The following is a 20,471-nucleotide window of genomic DNA, read 5'->3' as shown; positions in this document are numbered from 1 at the left end:
GAAATTATGAGTGCCATGACAGAAACTGTTAGAGCATGGGTGATCAAATTTCCCAGTACAACAGTGTTTATTACAGGGGACTTCAATGCTAATTGTGGGCACATATACAGGATCTTTTAGGGACAACGGTTGGACAAGTTCTGTGGAACAATAGCCCATCTAGACAAGTGCTTATCCAAAGTGCTCGCCATAGGTCCGGTTGTCGATTTGGCCCGGAGTTTGCCAGAAGAAAGAGAGAGTTAAACTCTGCTCTGCGAATAGTTGGGAAAAACGTCACCTATTCTTGGTCTGAAAAGAGAGAAATTATCACCAACCTGAAGAGAAGTTATAAAATTGGGGGAGAAGTCACTGCTTCTCCATAAATGATGAGGGCTGGAAATTCATAAACAGACTAATTAGGACAAATGACAGTAGAACATGTTGGCACTGGCTGGGAAATGCCCAGCCAAACCCTAATTCAACCAGGGAGCTAGTTGCTGTTACAGAGAAGAATTGGATGGACTACATAAAGAAAACTTTTGAAGGCCCCCCAGTACTTTTGAGAACCCCAAACCCATAGTAAACACCAAGGTCAGCAGATATATAAAAACGGTTGACGTGGAGCCAAAAATCAAGCAATTTAAAGCTTCCTCCGAAGTCAGTCCAGACGGCCTTACAAACTTGGTGCTACAGGCAGATGCCGAATTGTGGCCAGTTATTTTACAACAGATGTTCTCACAAGTTTGTCAAACAGGCAGAATCCCAGAGACGTGGAATAATTCTAGCTTAATTCCAGTCTTTAAAATGGGCCAGCGTGATTGCCCAGAAAATTATAGGCTTCTAGCCATGTTAGACTGCAGGAGGAAAATATTCGCTAGCATTCTGCTGGAAATCCTATCTGACTGTGTTGTTGAAAAGGGACTCCTAATTTATCATCAAATTGATTTTAGGAAGGGGTGTGCCACAGCCCATGCCATTTGGACACTTATGATACTCAGCTTAAGCCTGGTACGGCATTATACGCCTGTTTTGTAGACTTCACAGCCGCCTTTGACATCGTGCAGAGAGACAAGTTATGGGAAATGTTGGAAGAGTGGCGAATTGACTCCTCACTACTTTATTTCATCAAAGCTCTCTATAGCTCCACAGATGTCAGAATCCATCTCTCGCAGGATGGGGAGCTAACAAACTCTATACCGATGATGAGGGGTCTGAAGCAGGGATGCGCGTTGGCTCCCTTGCTGTTCAACCTGGACTTGTCTCTCCTCGCAAGGAGGCTGGGTGAAGTGCTGAACTCTCCACCGCAATATGGGTATCAGGGTTTGACCTGTATCTCATATGCGGATGATGTTGTGGTTCTAGATATAACCAAAATTGGTTTACAAAGGTCACTTTCTGTGCTGGCGGAGTACGTTTGTTCCCTTGGTCTGAGACCAAACACCAAGAAAATGAAAATCATGGTGTTCGGGAAAGGGGCTCGATCTAGTCTCAGGCTTGAGTGGTACCTGGGTGGTCAAAAAGCGGAAACAACTCTGGAGTACAAGTACCTAGGAATTGTTATTAGGGCTAAATCCTCGGGGGCTTGTCTAATTCAAGGTATGGAAGAAATGGCTCATTCTAAGAAATTCTATTGATTTTCAAGGAGGAAGAAGCATTGAGGCTACAATTCTGACCTATAATACCTCAGTAGTTCCTGACATGCTGTATGCCTTAGAAGTATTCCCATGGAAATGGGTAGCTGCTTTGGGCAAGCTGGAGGGAAAAATATTACCCTCAATGCTAAACCTACCACCTTCCACCCTAGTGCACGCACTTAGACTTGAACTAGGTGTGCCATCCTTGTTCCTGTCATGGCCATTGGCATCCTGTAACTTATGGGCTAGAATAAAGTTTGAATTAGGACCAGACTCCTTATTTACTCTTTCACTTCAGCATGCCAGCCGTTACTCCAAGAGCGAATGGTTCATTAATCTGGATAGAAGGACCACGCACTATTTGGAGGATATTGGCGTGACCCGTGTCCCAACGACCTGGTTGGAATATAATCCAGAAAAGATCCCGGCCAAAGCAAGAGCACATGACTTCGAGCTAGCATTGAACCACCTTAATTCTTTGAGAAAGTTCCAGGAATATACACAGCAGGCTTTTGTGATAGGGCCACCGAAAAAGTACTTAACAAAAAGGCGATATCCAGGCTTGATTAGATTTATCCTTTTAGTAAGGATCCAGACTATCCCTGTATTTGAAAACACGGTGGCCTGGTCGGGGATCCCACATGACAGTAGAATATCCAGAATGTGTGGGAAATAGATTGAAACCGCCCGACATATTCTAACACAGTGCCAATACATAGAAGCACTCTATGAACGGGCATATGCTAAATTTCAAAATGATGCCTCTGAGCAGTTTTGGAGCATACTGTTTGGGGCGGAATAATTAGTGATGACAGCAGTCGCCATGAATGTCTTGGAAATAGTGTCTGTGAGACTCCCTGCTAGAGTTGTATAGAAGAGGGAACAATTGCGTAAATCTTGACGTGGGATTGGATTTCATTGATATTGTTTGCATTTTAGTTTTTAAGATGGTATACAGGCAATGTATTATGAATGTTTAATCGTGTTCAATGAATTTTTATTGTGCACCGAATCTTTATTGTGCACCTTATGATAATGTGCATTGTAAAGCATTGTGATCCTTTTTAATTGTGTTATTTCAAAATGTGTAAATGAAATAGTGTGGAAATGTTCCTTTGCAGCCAAATGCATTTAAACTAATAACACAAATTTTAAAAAATTCTTTTCGATGCTGCTACACAAGCAAATCCTCAAGAAACCTGGCCTGCCTTTGCTACATATTCTGGAACTAGGTTGAGCTCATGAATTAGATACATTGAGAGCCACACACAGGGAAGATGTCGGAAACTAGAAGAAGAACATGCAATCAGAACTGCCCCACTGAAAGGCATATGCAACTTGGGAAGCGCAAGGATCCAAAACACAGCTCAATATCAACCATGTGATCCAGTAAAGAACCCATGCAAGCTCTGTGGTGTTACACTGCCAGAGCCACAATATTGTCCTGCCATGGGTCACCAGTGTGGTTGCTGTGGTAGGTTAAATCGGTTTGCAAGCATCTGAAAGGCAGCATGGCCACCTCCCGCTCCAACCGAGAGGATGAACGGCGAAAGTGGCATCGTTGACACAAGACATGCTAGAAGACAACGTGGAACAAGATGAAACTCTGAATGCAGAAGATGTATTCTTTATGACGTCAATCTCACCAGGTATCCAAAGCAAGCGACAACAATGAAGGTGCAAGGTGTGCCATCACTAAACTGTCAGTACCAGTGCTTATTGACACCGGCATATCAGTTAATGTGATGCCATCAGCAAAGTTTAGCAAGTTGCAGCCTATAACGTGCTTGGCTTGCCCCAAGATTTGCAAAATGAGACTGGTCCAGTTTGCTTATAACATTTATCAGACAGATATTGCTGGACTATGTACTGAATATCAAGAAATAGGACAAGGTGTGGGCTGTCTGCGAGAACAAGAAAATTGCATATCGATCACAGAACTTAACTAGTAATTTTATGACATCACATAACCATATTCGTTTTCATCTGAGGAAAAAGGTAGAGGAAGAACTAAGAAGCAGAAAAAGCAGACATCAAAGAAAGGTTGAGCAGACCCATCCCTTGTGTGTTTCCAATCGTCATTGCACTGAAGACTGAGCAACCAGGACAGGTATGCATTTGTGCTGACATGAGTAGCCCCAATAGGGCCATCGTAAGGGAGCACACCAGCAGTCTTCATCGTCAACCTCCGCTCTGGCTAACACCTAATCCCATAGCACTCTGATTCCCACCCAATCACAATGTTTTCATCCCATATCAGATTGTTCTCATACAAAAGGCTGAGTTTTGGTTTGCAGTGGTGTTGTTTCAGCACAAAGTGAGAGGTATACTGGCCGGTCTGAAGGGGGTCATCAACATCACTGTCAATGTTCTCAGATAGTTTAATATTTGAAAAGAACATTTTAGTGCAAGTAGTTTCCAACATCTGAGACAAAGGGGGCTTGCACTGCGAAATAGAAATGTTGAATCCTACAACGCAAAGTCTCATTCTTTGGGTTCATTTTCTTGGGCACCGGGATATGGGCTGTTTCCTATAAAGATAACAGCAATAAAAGAATGTGTGCTCCCCACTAACACGTCAGAATTATGTAGCTTCCAAGGCATGATTAAGTTTAGTTGAGACCAAGGGTGGTGTTGGCAACGTTATTCTTTCATTTCCATCAGCTGTGGCTGCGAGCGTTTGCAAGTGAGGACACACCTCCAGAGGGGATATTATCTGCAGCAAAGCCTGGAGAGGCAAGCCCAGTGAGGCCAGGGGCATTGTTGGTGCTGTTAGTGTTCACGCTGGAGGGTGCCACTGTATTATATATGACAGGTCACCAAGGACACAAGGTAAAGGGCAGTGTTTTGGGGAGCTGGACACACTCTAATTTATTCAATTAATATGCCCGGACTGCCAGCAGTGTTTTGGGTTTTGCCACGTTGCCATGTGGAGAGCCCCAGCTGTGCTCGCGTGCAGTGAGTTATTCTACCACATTTTGCATGGATCTCTCGTAGTCGGGATTAGGAGCTTGAAGGCAGTTTAAAGGCAGCTGGACTAAACAGGAACTTGCCCGGGTGCTGAGATTGCCAATTTTCTCATTTAAAATCAGCCATAAATCATAAGGACAAAGGTCAGCACCAGAAGATTGAAAGCATTTTAGGAACGTTATAGTGGAAATACCTAATTTAACCAACGCATCCTTTGTGCGTTTGAAGAGGCCAATCTCTACTGAATTGGGGACCTTGTCGCACAGAGTTTCAACGTTCTTCTATAGAAAGCGTTGTGAGGAGCGGGAAGGAAGAGACGGAGTATGGATGCACTGTTAATAGTTGAGCGTCCCCCACTCTCCACGCTTGCTATATTTTATTTTACATTTTTATTTTACAGATTTTACAGATATTAATTTTGTAGACATCTTTTAGATACAAGACATCCAGGAGTCTTTTACAAATAACTGCACTTTTTTTACTGCAAATATTTTTAACAAATTGTTGTAAGGAGAGATAACTTAACCAGCTAGGGGATCACACTATTAATCGTGTATTAGTTAATTGTGAATTAGGTTCCCCGAATTTCTTTAATAATTTACCTCAAGGGTCTAATATTATTCAGACACATCTTTCTCTGAAGTATTACACTATCTTACACTTCTAATCTGTTTTTAATTAATGTTAGTCTGCTTCTACATTATTAGGAACCAGCACTTTATATGTTGTACCTTGCACTCTGCACTTTGTACTTTGGACAAACACTTTGAGCGCTAAAGCACTTTAATAGTTCAACATCTTAGAGGATTGGCAACAAAAGTATCTTATAGATAGGAGGGTGGGTGTCGCACCTTGAACTATCATAGCTCGTTTGCAGTCCAGTTGGAAGTAGATGCACTACTTTCCTTTTGGTGACTAGAGACTGAGAGGTTGAAATTATAAAAGGATCCAGTATTATAGACTGAAGATCTTGCAGAGGTCTATATAGTAACCACTGCATATATAGGACCTGGCATTTAGTCATTGATTGACAATCCTGACTTTGATATAGAAGATAATAAATGTGCACCAAGGATGGTGAAGCGTAAAGCCAACCCTACAATTTCTCCAGGGGCTGGACGAAAAAGAGTATATAAACTCTTTGAGCCAATTAACTAAGTAAATGTACTTATTTCGGAAATTATCGTTTTTTTGCATGACATCGATGGGGGGCAAGAGCTATTAAATCAAATTGTGCAGTTCTGGATTAGACTATACATGCATTAGGTGTGATAGAGGTAGCATTTGAGGGTACTACTGTCTCTAGTCATTAAAGAACCCTGAGCACAAGATGTGCAAGGAGACTGGATAATGAGGACCCATTAGAGCAATTTGTAGTGGGGAATACTTTAGGCGAAGAGGGGGCAAAAGCTATGTTATCCCTGCACATAGCTCTAAATCATTGGGTTCCCCAACTACTAATATGGCGGAAATAAACAGCCAACCAGGTGTTAGAAAGTGTACATACTGAGATGAACTTGATAGACCTAACTTCTAATGATCTAGAGGGGGATTGTATGGTGGGTCTAGATGAAGGTCTGGTTAAATCAACAAGTTCCATACATCCTTTAGGCTAACATTCTAATTGCGCCTGCATTCTTTTTGCAAATAGATTCTCTGCTTTGCTGGGGGAGGACTCTGGGGAAGTGATGCAGCAGAGTGCAATCGCAAATGTAGTGATAATCAAGGAAATAAAAGTGATATCACAGAGGGGAAAAGTAGCCCCAGGAAAATACCATCTAAATATAGAGTGGGAACAGAAAATGGCAAACACAAGTTTATACTGAACTCCAAATTAGAATAAGGAATGCTGACCTGGGGGTGCAACTGTAATCTAAGCATCAACCTAAAGGAGATAATGGGTGAGATTGGGACAAAGAAATGGTGGGCAAATTAAACAACATAACCATCGAACAGGAGAAGCAGTTATTTATGATATATAATGAACATACTGCCCAACCCAAAGACTGCCCAATGTTCCAACTGGGCAGGTTGTGAAGCATCTGTGAGAAACCAGACGGTGTCTCACTCGCTAGTGCCCAGGGATCTCTCTCTCCAGTGACCAGGGCACGGTTATCGCCTTTGGATCCCGGCCCTGCGGGTGGACCAGTGCAGGAGGATCACCTGGGTGAAGGGTCTTCAGGGAGAGGTGGTGAGGCAGCCGATGGTGAGACACAGTATTCCCCTCTATTTTGTTTATCTGACCCATCCTATTTTTTAGGATTCTCTGAGGTCCCAACCTCCACGCCCCAGTTTACATAACAGTGGGCCGGGGAAGAGGGTGGTTGAGAGTAAAAACATCGTATTGGACATGTCCCGCTAGTCAGGTGAGGCAAAGTCAGGCACTTGATTCTAAGTGCATTCACTTGATACCAATTAGCTCTCCCCACATGAATAAAAGGCAGAACCTAGAGACACACTCTAAGAAATGCAGAATACGAGTACGAGCAGGGCTTGCGAGACAAAGGCAAACCTACTCGAGCACAGTGACGGACCAAGGGACGAGAGCAGCGGGTCGAAAGTTCCCTACTGGTGCTCGTTGCCTCTGACAGGCCATGAAAAACACGTGGAGAAGGCCAGATCCCACAAGTGAAGACTGCATTGTGTTTCAAGGACACCAGCGACCCTCCTGGGTCCGAGCTGGGGAGGGGGAGACCCTGTCGTGAGAGGTCTGAGCCTGACAGAGGGGGACTTTTGTGAACTCTATGTTGAAACAGTATTTTTGAAGTCAGGAAAAGAAACTTTGACATGGAAGGCCAGGCGGGCCTCAATCTAAGTTTTGGAACTTTTTATTGTGTTGGAAACAGAGCTAGAGTTGTCATCCTGCCTACAGGGACCGCCTTACTCTGTGAGGTCTAACTTGTGGAGGAGAGCTGGTTCAACCACATGTATTCTTTTGAACACTGATTTTTCCTTTTGCATACATTTCTCATTTTTACACTTTTTGTACAAGAGATAGGGCAGGTATTAGGTTTTTATTAGCATAGGCCAAATTTGATTTGAGGGACTCAACTAGGACTGCGTTATTTATCATTTGATGGTCGAGACTACTCCCATCTTAGTTATAGGGCAAAGTAGGAGTTTCTCCAGTCCCAACAATTTCAATTAAGGTTTTAAAAATTGTACCCATTGTGTCAGTGTCATACTTGTGATACCATGCCTTCCCTACACATGCCATAGAGAAAGGGTTCCCTCTGTCACAGTGCCAGAATAGGGCCATTCATTTCACTGGGGAGAGTGTATCAACCAAAGCCGGGGCTGTGAGGGTGGAGAAAGATCCCAAATGGGCAAAATCAATAAGAGATACCATTAACAAGCATGTGTCTACCTACCCGCCAAGGTGCATTGGCAATGGCAGGCAAAACTCATTGGGTAATATCAGATGACCTACCCCCACGACTTATGTTAGCAAATAAGGTGGGGTAAAAAGTGTTGCATCTGTCTACATGTATAATGTCTCTAAATTAAGATCAGGATTTTATGAGAACAAAGAGATGCTAATTAACAAGATCATCCATTGGGTACGCCACGTTAGAGGATTTACCTCTATTATAGGAGAGCACATTATTATGTGTGACAGAGGGACCATGACTAATAGTCGAAGTTACTTTATTCAGTTGACACTGAAGGACAAGATACTGGTTGAGGGGTTATTGGCAATAGAAGCAAGATCTTATCCCCCGCCTAGGACATCAAGCTTGCTGAGACCCTTCCCCCCTAGTGGGTGGCGACAAACATTTCCTGGGCAACCGCTGATCGAAGATAAGTGCAATCCATCACCAATGGGTGAAGAAATAGAAGAGGTAGATTGACACCTTTACCCCCACAGCCCAGAAGCCCTGATAAAGTCAACAGGAATAAGGGTGCTGTCTTGGAATGTTGCCGGGATTGAACGGCACTTGACAGACTCAGATTGGATGGCATTCATTTCTAGTAGTGAGATCATATGTATCCAGGAAACCTGAGCTTTACCACCAATCAAGATACAAGGTTTTAAGGCATTCAATATCCCAGCGATTAAGGGTGCTAGAGGGAGACCTGCTGGGCGGGTTTTGACTCTAATAGCAGTAGACTCTGGTGGGAAACAGAGATGAGTGATCAGAGTACACCGGATTTGCAATTGGTAACTGGCTAAAACAGGGATGGGCAAATTTTACTTGCATTTAATTTGTATAATAGACCCTATGGACTAACCCTCTGGGAACTACAATACTCCTGCAGGATTTAATCACTAGCCGGGGCCACATGATAACTGGGAAGCTACACATCATAGTCAGGGGTGATTTTAATCTACAGTTTGAACCCCTAAGATAACTGGAGGGGCTATGGGACAAGGTTCATCTGGAGTGGGAGATTGCTGGGTTAGTTGGTAGTGAATTGCCACAAGCACACAAATATGCACTAGTCATCCTGAATATTGCAAGGGATTAATCTAAGGGCATGTAATGGTAGATGCAGTGGCGATCGCCCTGGTAGGAATATGTTTTTTGGGTTTGACTGTTCCTCACGGATTGATTTCCTTCTTGTATCGATGAGTGACTGGGAACATGTTGAGGAGTTTACTGTCATTGATTGCTAGAAAGTAATCAAAACACCTTTCGTTGTTTGCGAGACTAAATGGTGGGTTCTGTGAAATGCTTGTGCCGACCGTACAGATCAGAGTCTCTGGCAATGCCAGACGTGTTATTAAATAGGACAAATCAAAATGCACGATATTTTTTGTTTTCAAGAGACCTGGCTGCGAACTCCGCCCATAGTAGAAGGCTATTCAAGCCATCTCAACCCAGCAACTAAAGGAAATACTGGTAGGCCAATGTCAGGCCTACTGATTCTTATCAACAACCAATTTGACTTTGCAATAGTAAAAGAAATCATGCCAACTTCTCTAATCCACATTGTAGTAGGATCCATTAAGACTGCTGACCAACATATAAGGAATACACTCATAATTGTTAACCTTTATTGGAACCCAGCATCTGTCGCAAGCATGAATTTTCCGGATCAAATTGAGAAATGGATAGTGCACTTCAAAGAAAAATGGGTGGACCCATGGTTTATCATTTGTGGCAATTTGAATTCGAAATGCTGGGATGAAACTACAGGCCTCCTAACAATGGACAGCTTCGCTCTAACACCAGAGCAAAAGAGAGGTCACCAGTGGAACACTGTTATGAACACGCACAAATTGAACTTAATAAACGGCAATACCACTGGAGACATCCCAGCTAATATCACCAGAAAACATGGCACTGGTGGCCACATCATAGATTATATTTATATTTCATCAGAACTGATCACAGCAGAAAATAAATTGGTGGTAATACACATGAACAACAGCGATCACAACTTGCTCTCAGTTAAATTACTACCAATTCAAAATAATGCAAAATTCACAAGCTCGATTCAAATCAATATGGGGAAAAACCGTATTAAAATTCCATCTAACAAACTTCCATCTTTGACTGAAAACTCATCTACTCTTGTAAATTTTATGCATTCAACAAGAGAGACTGAACCTTTGAACTATCTCAGCCTATTCAAAACATACGAGATAAAATCCAAATGTTCTTATCTGAACCCCAGTATACATCGGCACTCCTTCGACCATCAAATCATCCATCAAAAAAAGATTCTGAGAAAAAGCTTAGACACCCTAAAGGGTAACAACTCTGCACTAGCCATAATTAGAAGAAAATTCCTGCGCCAGCAATATCAGAATTGGCTAAGGCGATACAAAAAGACACTAGATCGTAATGATGCAGAGAAAATGCTGCGCATCATACAGTCGTCTAACACTGCAGACATGTGGAAACAGTTAAATCAATTACAGACTGATCAAAACTCCCTGACAACAACGCCAATACATCCTGCAGTTTGGATCTCCCACTTCAAGACTTTGTTCAATCAAGAACAGGAAGACCTGCCATCCGCACAAGTCGACGAGAAATGGCATTTAGTAGACACCTCAGTGAGTACCATCGGAAATGTCATTTTAAAGTTATCAAAATCCAATCCAATGCATATGGCCCTGATGGAATAAGCAATGCTGCTCTTAAAGAAAATCCTTATGAATGGGCAAAACTTTTGTCAATTTTGTTCGATTATATTACATCAAAAAATTCCGATTTCGTGGAAGGAAGCAATAATCATACCCATTCATAAAAAGGGCAATCGACAAATTCCAACCAACTATCGCCCTATAGAGCTGCTAGATTCCATGGGCAAAGTATTTGGCACACTTGTACTGCGAGCTCTGCGAAACTGGGCAACTACATCAGGCCATTTCGATCCATGGCAATCAGGTTTTGTTCAAGGCATTGGAACATCAATAAATATATTCATCTTAAATTTGCTGAAAAGCCGCACAGAGAGAAGAAAAGATCTGAAAATGTACATAGCTTTTGTGGATTTAACCCAAGCGTTTGATAGTATTTCATGCCAAAAGCTATGGACTAAATTAGTAAAATGGGGTTGTCCTGCTTCAATCATAGACCCCATTAAAGAATTTCACCATCATACTACTCTCCGTATCCGGTTGAACAAAACTGGCCTACTAACCGAGCCAATTCTGACAAACAAAGGCATTAAACAAGGTTGCCCGATGGCCTCCAAAATATTTAACCTCTTTATTTCTGACATAGATGCTGCAGCTAATAATATTAGATGTTTTCCTGCTTCAATAGCAAACACCCAAGTGAGTCGTCTAGTGTATGCTGATGATGTGGTCCTCTTAGACCAAACTCCGATTGGTCTGCAAAGACAATTAAACGCCTTACAACAGTACGTGGAAACCAACAGACTCGCAATTAATCCGCAAAAATCGCCCATTCTACCTTTTGGTGTTCAAAGGAGCCAGTTACGAATTAAAACAATGAACTGGTCACTACTCGGAACACAAATTCCCATAGTTCAATCCTTTAAATATTTAGGAGTTTGTGTTAATACAAGCAAGATCGATGCTGCGCGGCTCCAAACACTAAGAAAAAAGGCTCTGAACCTAACAGGTCTAGGACAAATTATCCTGAAACGATACTGTGGCTTCAGTTTAATTCCAATTATCAAATTCTATAAAGCAAAGGTAATTCCGATCCTTACCTATGGCGCCGAAACATCATTCAATTTTAAAGGCAAAAATTGGGCAGTTCTACAAGGCTACTTTTGGAAAAACATACTTCGCCTTCCCAAAGGCACGCCAATACAGGCAATCCGCAGAGAGCTAGGCCTAACCTCCATGCTAGCAATTGTAGAATGGAAGACGTTATCATTCTACAGAAAATGCATGGAGCAAAACCCTAAAGGCGGATTCAATTGCCTAAAAAAAGCCCTCATTGAAGAACTTGACCCAACACTGAGTGAATGGCAATTATAATGCAGATGTCTACTTGACACCACAGGAGAACAAATGGACACTTTAATCAATAATCCGGACAAAATAAAAAAAAAACTGTACTCCTGCGACTGGTTCAGAACCGAAAAGTAATGGTCAACATGCAAGACCTATGGAAAACCTTGGGAGGACAGCAAAAGACCAAATTCCTTACCAAGATATCTAAAACTCTTTCCGCACTGGTACTTCAGAGATCAATTCTTTAGATTTCGGCTCAACCTAATTAAAACAAGAGAAACTGCCTGGCCACGAAACCAAGATACTCCTCTGAATTGCAGCCTTTGTCAAGAATCTGAGTCACCAGAGAATCTGTATCACATATTCATGATCTGCCCGGCTCTATCACCACAAACAACTATCTATATGATTCCCATCATTAATAAATACGGACATAAATCAAGAGAATTATGGTGGAAAATGCTTCAATCGGGCGAAAAGACATCAGTATCTCTTGAAGTAGTTACATTTTCCATCGATATACAGAAGCAGCTAACGATGTGTGAAAAAACTGTGACAGGAAATTCAACATTTACTTAAAACTTAAGAAAAAGATTTTATATTTGTTTTAACTTGATAAAAGGTTGTCAATTGCATAACCATATATCAATAAAAAAATAAAAATAAAAATAGGACAAACTAGAAACGTATGGCCTTAAACACATCATTTACCAATGGGCCTTAACAAGCATTGAGAGTATTTGCGGTGGGGAGTTAAGTAGCAGGGAGGTTCTAGCTGCGTTTGATTGCCTGGTTGCTGGCATGTGCCCCTTTTTTACAAGGCCTGCAAATGCGATAAAGCAGAAAGGGGTGGCAAAGCATGTTTGGTTTGATGATGAGTGCAAGAGAGCTGTGTCACAATGCCTGCAACTGAAGGCAGAGCGAACAAAGAGGAGTTACGTTCCCGTAGAAACAATTATTAGACTATAATTAGGGAGAAAAAAGAGGAACATTTGAAAGCTAAATGGGATGACCGTCTACAGGCAGCTTCCAGGAGCGACGTTAAGACGTTTCGGGCCCTGGTCTCTGACAAGAAGGGGATTAATGATAATGCGCTTCACTGTCACATCCACCCAGAGCATTGGTTTAAACCATTTCTGTGTTTTATATGAAGATGGTGTGGTTAAAGAACGTGAGAACAAGAGGCTTTTGGAAAAATGCAGAGAGTTGATTGACTGTAACAGCCCAACAATGACTATCACATTGTCAGAGGTGAAGAGTGCACTCTTGAACTCTAAGAGTCAGAAAGCCCCAGGCCCAGACAGGATACCAGCCAATTTGTTGAAAGATGAGCCAAATGTTTGCATTCATTCTACTGAAATTGTTTCAATCAGCTGTTAAACGTAATAAAGTCCCTGATTCCTGGTGAACCGCTGAAATAGTGCTGATGTAAAAAAAAAAAGTGAAAGGGAGAAGCATGGTAATTACAGGCCTGTCGCCCTGCTTGATGTCACCGGAATTTATTTTGCCAAGGTTGTTTTAAAGCAGCTGCTGGCGGGGTGTCAGCAAGGGGTAGGCACAATTGATTATTTTTTTCGCCTGTACATTGTTTTACAAAATTATACAGTATTAAAGAGGTTGCGAGTGTACGCAGGCTTTGTAGACCTCCAGACTGCTTTTGACTAAGGGGTTCCTTACAAGTTGGGCGGTAAGGGATACCAGGCACCGGTAAGGGGACCGGTGCAGGTAATCCCTTACCGCCCAATTCCAAGGGCCCTTAGCGGGAACCGTAAAGGACGTGTGGTCTGACCACACGTCCTTTACGGGTCCCGCTAAGGGACCAGGATGCTAATAATGGGCCTGCTATTCTTGAGCCCGTTATTAGCGCCCTCCCCATTCCCATTGAGCCCTATGGGAGCTCAAATGGGAATGGGGAATGGTTGGTTCAATGGGGACTTACCGTTCCCTCCAGGGTCGGAATGCACCGGTAAGTCCCCATTGAACCAGACCGGTGCCGGTATTAGAGGCAGCCATGGCGCAAATAGCGCCATGGCTACCTCCAATCTCGGAATGAGGCCCTGTGTCCCTAAAGACCAGCTGTGTTAGGTTATATTAAAGCGGGGTCTGCCTGCCACACCAGTAGCAATAATGTGCCAGCTTTATTCTAACAACACGGTGGTGGTGAGGTGGGGTCTTGGTGGCGAAACCACAAACCATTTTAGGGTGGCAGGGGCATGTGGCAAGGCTGTGTCCTCACCACGCTCCTGTTCTGCCTTTACATTAATGAGGTAATTCTGGAATTGATGACACAATGTCTGCATGGCAGGCTTGATCCCCCAAAGCTAGGCACTGATATCTTACCTTCATTATTTTTTGCTGATGATGCAGTGCTCCTGGAAACATCACCTTTGGGAATCAGGCACTGCCTGGAATGTTTCGGCAATAAATGCTCCAAATTACGTTTGGCCCTAAACAAGAACAAGTCTGAAGTATTTGTTTTTTAGACCGAATACATTGAATACCGAATACATCAAAGCCTTGTTTATGCTCCATGAAGGTAGACAAAATCAATCTTGAGCAAGTTACCTACTATGATTACCTGGGAGTAAGATCGACTGACCCTGGGCCATGGTCCGCGCAGTTAGACAAATCAGAGGTAATTCTGTAAAAAAAACAGTGGTGCTCTTAGAACGTTTTTTGTACATTATGGTGAAAGAGTAGGGTCCCCTGCTATTGATATCTATAAAGTGCAGACCGCCTCAGCAGCTCTTTATGGAGTTGAATTATGGGGATACACTAATTACCAGAAATTGGGGATTGTGGAGAACACGTTTCGAAAAATGCTATTGAGGCTTCCAAGACGTTGTCCATATGCCCCCCTGTGATGGAACGAAGCCTGGAGTCGATAGTCTCACAGATAGTCTAGAAACCTGTATTTTATTAGATACAACTCTGGGTGATGCCAGAGTTGGAGAAATACAGAGATGTCCTTATCAACTTAGTTATCCAGGAGGGTCTTCTCTCCTATGGGTGAAACATGTAAAGCACCGGCTGAGTGTGTTAGGCCTAAGTAACATATGGCAGAAGCCACTGAACCGATCAAGCGGCACCAAAGAAAAGGTGACATCTGCCGTTAGACAGGTTAGGTATGAATCCTTCCTGTCTAGGCTTAAAAATAGGATTGGAATATATATCTTTAAAAACTGAAAAATATTTAGATCTGATTACGCCGGCATTTGCACGCTCATTATTTACGGAAGTTAGGACAGGTACTCTCCGGACTGAGAAATTCCTAGTGGTTGGACAGTTAGTAATTCTGAATCCTGCCCCTTGTGTGACACATGCCCAGAGACAATCATGAATATCCTGTTATTCTGTGATTGAAATGCCGATTTGAGAAGACTGTATTTACTACCTTTGTTTAAGAAAGCTTGCGTCAATTCCGCCGTGGAGACCTTAGCCCTATGGCAATCCACTGAATCAATAATTGACGTATACTTTTTGGTAAGATTCATTTATCAAGCTTGGTCACACAGGAATTCTTTAATTGAAGAAATTAATCATGTCTGAGCATTAGGATTTGTAACCCTTTTAACCTTTTGGATATATATTTATATGCATTGTATGGTCATTAAAGAATATTGTTGTGTTTTATGCATGGAATATGTAGGCCGCATGTCATGTATAATCATTGATTGATGTTGTGTTGAATTTTGTATGCTAAAGGCATAATGCCAAATAAAGCAAATGATGATGATTTAGTGGACGATTCAACCACAATTTGGCACCAATAACTGAATCCCTGTGATACCCTGATCCCTATGATGTGAGAGGATTCAAAACAGTCAAGGCGTTTGAGGATGTGAAAGCGGCACAAGCAGGAGAGATCACTATAACGGCCCACACCAGAATTATGGACTGAGGTGAGGCTGAAGGCACATGGCAAAGGTAAGGGATGATGGCCCCTGTTACAGTCCTCTTCCACAGGGTGGTAATGCCATTTTAATATGGCTAAATCACAAACGCGGGTTAAAAACAGTTGAACCGAAAAGGAAACAATTGGAGAAAGTACTCCGAATCTTGCAATCCTTGTTCCTGATTGGCTGAACCAAATGGAACATTCTCTTAAGGATGCTAACACCTTCTCCCGACGCACTGTTCTCAAAGGCCCACCAACATTGCAATATTATGATATGCATTGTAAAGGCATGGTTGACATAACTTTGATTGTTTAACCTGGGGACATGATGCAACATACGTTCTGGAGACCGGCCCCCCAGAAATCTCCCCACCCACCAAATGTTACAGCTTATCATTTGTTTGACTTTTCTGAACCTGGCAATGTATAAGGAGTTATAGAAGCTTGTTAACCAAAACAAATTGGTTCACTTTTAGAGGAGAAATTAGCTCAACAGGGAATATTTATCTTCCAAGGGCAATTTAGTAAAATAGGTGAATTCAAACATTAGAAAAAGATATGTTAGTCCACAGAGCGGAATGCCAAATGCAAAGAAGGAAACAATTTGTGAATTTAGATTTGAGTAGGGGATACACTCCATTAAACGAACCATACTGTTTCATGGCGATAGAGTTGACAACCTGGTGCATTTAAAAAGAATTGTCTCGGTAGGATAGCTCAGGGGTGACGATGTAGAGCAACACAGGTTCCATCCCTGGGTCTGCGCTTAGAAACCTCTGGGTATTAAGCGCGTTATAAATAACCCATTACAAAAGTAGACCAATTGCGAAAAGGCTTGGGGCCCATTTGCAGCTTCACTCTAGTGAATTGCGCTGTGCCCCCAAGCTTGAGGTTCACCAAGTTAGAATGGGAGACGCGCCTGTGGAGTTGAAAGACATTAATACATGAGTTGAAGCATCTGGAAGAAAGTACAACAGCTCCATGTGCCCTGGGGGTACCGGCTGGAACAAAACAAAATGGTCACTACAAATGGAGGCCGGCAGGGCCCGAAGCAAACTGCCCCTCCTGCACCCACTCATGCCCTGGAAGTGCGCTGAAGTGCTGGCATATATTGGGGTGCATATATTGGGGCACAGACATGGAAATATGTTGTGAATTGGTGCAATCTACGGTTACAAAGTTTTTTCTGTGTTACGCGGCAGAAGATTGAAAATTGTGTGCTCCATTGTTGGCAGAAATGTTGTTACAAATCGCACATGTCAACTGAATAATCAAAACAATCTCTCGGAGAAAATCCACATGAAATTCCCTCCGCCCCACTTGAAGTCAATATTTGCACCGTCTCCCCCACATAAAGCAAACGTTGGAAACGACAACAGGTTTGTATTTATTTACACATAGTTTGGGCATTTTCGAGGCACTGCCCTAATAGTACTAACTGCCTGGCCACAAGAGGGCAACTGCTGGTGAATGATTTTAGTACTTGCCATATTATGGCTCTGCCTGGCAAATTTGTATACAGGAGTTTAAATTGTTGCTTTGCCAATGCTTGGTTTTAACAGGAAATCATTCCAAAGAACAAATGAAAAGTATTGCTTATATATTAAGTGGCTGAAGACACGCTTGCTTAAGTCATTTTTATCTTGCAACACATATAATCCAAAACGATTGCCCTAGAGTACAGATAGGGGGGAATGTCATACGAGGAGGGACACACAGCCTGTAGGTGTTGTTTGATTGTGTGCCCACCCATTGACTGCCCACAGTCATGCTAATCCCTTTGGCCATTCCCACCCACTTCCTGCCCCTTCCCGCCCACACACTTCCTCAACAACACTTCCTCATGGAACTCTATGAGCTCGCTTTTATCAAGCCTTTTTTATTTGCATTTTTATTTATTTATTTGCATTTTTAAAGCGCTCACACAGCCCGTGGGCATCGAGGCGTTGTTACAGAATATATATATTTTTTTGTTGTTGTCTTAGTTGCATATTTATAATGCGTGGACCTGGGGATCAAACCTGTGTTGCTTCATGTCATCTTGCTTCCAAGGCGAGCACGTTGCCACTGAGCTATCCTCCCAGGTCTTACCATGAAGCTTTGCACTTGAAGTACCTGCCAGGCTTTTTAAAGTAGTCTTCTGAGAGTTAAGGACTTAATTGGAGTTGTAAACCCGCTACTGGTGTAATAGAAATGTCTTACCAGGTCTGCCTTCAACCACTTGAATTATAAGCCCTCTGTGTGTCCTTCACTGAAGTCCTGCTAAATACCAGCATTGGAGAAGCCAACAGTTTTGGCTTGTGTATAAGTATTAGGCTTTTGCCAGTCACTGCTATTAGATGCCCATGTATTTACACCCTTTTGCACATTCTACCATCAATGGCCAGTTAATACCACTACGGCTGTGCCCGGAAAGTGCCTTTCCCATGCCTACACAAAAGCCCAAACTGTTGGCATTGCCAATGCTTGTTATTACAGCAGGAGCTGCTTTACAGTACCTTTCAAAAGACTGCTTGAAAATAACATTGAACTCCCCTTAAAAACACAGAGATAGCTTGGGGTGGGGGTGTGTTGGGAAGTGCGGAGCGGGTAGTGGGTGACCATGAGCTGTAAATGGGTGGATAAAAAGCCAAACAACACCCACATGCTTTGCCCCTCATCACATCCCATCTCTCGCCTGTCTTCACTTGCCATGTCAATAGTTTCAGGTTCTAGGCAGTACTTATAGCACCATCTAATAACCAAAATTAAAACCACCACTGAAACTGAAAGCCATGAAAATGCAACTTAAAAACAAAGGACCTCATTACTATTATAGTGGTGTTGTAAAAGAAAAAGTGGCAGTAAAGGAATGACCACTCATTTTGGTGGGAAAGAGGAGGCCAAACCTCCATCACGTGACTTGTTTTTCCTCCATCGTGTTTTAAGGGAAGGTGCTGGCCCTCGATAACAAACAGAATATGTGCATGTCTTACTGTATGTCATGCGGTTAGGCCCAGAGTCTGAGCTCCATGTTAAACAAACTTGCAATTTCGTGATGGGAAAATACTTTTCTTGTTTGATAACTTTATGTAGGTCTATTTATATAGATGCAGAATATGGCGCATATAAGAAAAATGTCATTCCATCATGGAATGGCACTTTCATTATTTTACATGGAGCTCCAAATCAGGCATATAGTGGTTTAACACAACATAAAAAGGGCCCGTTGCAAAATGAGTCCCCCTACCCAAAACACACACAGTTCTTGGGCCAGTCTAGGGGCTTCTGCATTGTTGGCCCCGACTCTGCACCCCAGGGACTGCGAGAGCGTCATTGCTTCCCACTTTATGCAACCGCGTCACTTCCACGTGACGACCGTTTTAGAACGGGAACCGAACTACGTATTTCGTTATGTCTTGGTATAACGGTCACTTTTGTTTCTTCTAGCAGAAATGTAGCACGTTTACAACCTGTTCTCTGCACAATACAAAATGCTTTACTGTTGAATCATTAATTTGCACGAATATATATTAGAATACAATTGAGGTTGATTTCAATATTTAACAAGCATTTGCCAGGGAGACTTATTCACAGAATATAAACCACTGTCGAGGTAGAGAGCAGCTCCTTCACGTGATAATCACGTTCCATTAGAAAATCCGCCTTCCCTGTCTCCCCAGAAGAGAAGTGCGCACAAGAAATGTTCGCGACTTACCTTTACTGGAAGAGAGTGGTTAACCTTTCCATGTAGTCCGGATTCCTCCCCGACCTCTTCGTCGAGGTTCTGGGTCTTCCTCGCCTGCCTATACTTAACTTGTCTGGACGGGCAGATCCCTGAGTTACTGGGAAAAGGGCTAGTCATGTTTACATCACAATGCCCACAGGATGAGTAAAGGGTGTGTGCAGCTATCTCGGTGTCTGCAGTGCTGACCACATGACACACACCACATCACATGGAAGGTCATATTAGAAGCTTTCCTACGCTATTTACGTCTTACAAGATTCCGTTTAGGTAATACAGTCAAATGGTCCAAACATCACTTGTTTAGTACAAGAGGCTCAAGGTTTGTTATGCGCTTCCTCAGTACGATGACGGGCCCTCTCCTGCTCTCTTCTTCCTCGTCTAACATGGCAAGTGAGGGCCTAAATGGACAGATTTCATCCAACTGAACAATCCTAGGGGACGGGACACACACATGTCAGGGAAATGCAGCAGCAATCATGATCACAAATAGTTATTCCTGATTTGTTTCCTAGCCCGGTGGAGGCGAAATTAAATATCTTTTTCTGGCCCCAGGACGGAGAGCAGGATATCTTTGCCCCCCTGGGAAAATATCTACACAGATTCCTAAACCAAAGTCATGCATCTTCATACATTCTTCATTTGCAAATGTGCCGTGCTTGGGTTTAGAGACGCAATTTTTGAGCTTTTGAATTTCTTTTTGGAGGGCTTGACTGTCTTGATGTGTGTTTTTATTTGCCTTTACTGGGCCCTTTTGTAGTTTTGTTTCCGCCTTTGGCTATCACTGGTAGCGCAAATAGCCTGACATTAGTGGCTGCGACTCAACCGCATCTGGGTCAAAGACACTTAGCTGCCACCATCAGTACAACCACTACTTTGATA

General features: G+C 42.7%; 1 protein-coding gene across 3 annotated transcripts in view; it reads right to left on the bottom strand.

Moving 5' to 3' along the window:
• The window catches only part of LOC138510563 (uncharacterized), a 1,136,503-nt gene extending 1,116,836 nt beyond the window's left edge, over positions 1-19,667 (bottom strand). For all 3 annotated transcript variants that reach the window (XM_069626321.1, XM_069626322.1, XM_069626323.1), the window contains exon 1: positions 19,563-19,667. The gene's annotated coding sequence lies outside the window, so the exon portion shown is untranslated. The remainder of the gene's footprint in view (positions 1-19,562) is intronic.
• Positions 19,668-20,471: the final 804 nt, after the last annotated feature.

The sequence above is a fragment of the Ambystoma mexicanum genome, chromosome 6p (assembly GCF_040938575.1).
Source record: "Ambystoma mexicanum isolate Mex_15411 chromosome 6p, UKY_AmexF1_1, whole genome shotgun sequence".
NCBI classification, from domain to species: Eukaryota; Metazoa; Chordata; class Amphibia; order Caudata; family Ambystomatidae; genus Ambystoma; species Ambystoma mexicanum.
Note: the sequence above shows the minus strand (reverse complement) of the source record. Positions and strands in the feature narration are given on the sequence as shown.